This window comes from Myotis brandtii, unplaced genomic scaffold (assembly GCF_000412655.1).
Source record: "Myotis brandtii unplaced genomic scaffold, ASM41265v1 scaffold112, whole genome shotgun sequence".
Taxonomy (NCBI): Eukaryota; Metazoa; Chordata; class Mammalia; order Chiroptera; family Vespertilionidae; genus Myotis; species Myotis brandtii.
Window position 1 is genome coordinate 8,463,142 of NW_005353838.1, and position 218 is coordinate 8,463,359.

Genomic DNA, 218 nt, shown 5'->3' on the forward strand with positions numbered 1-218 from the left:
GAGAGGTGGCGAGGGGCACAGGGTTGTTTTTTTTTTTTCCTTTTCCCTCCAGAGCGGGGGTTTGTAAATCGAAGCCAAAGAGTGTCCCGTGGGCCGGGCGCACTTTTTTTCTTGTCCCGGTGTGCAGAGGGCCGCCTGGTGCAGAGAGGAAACAGTGGAGGCAGCGGGGCAGGTCACCCGGGGCGTCGGCGATTATATTGCGGCCGAGCCGGCGCGCG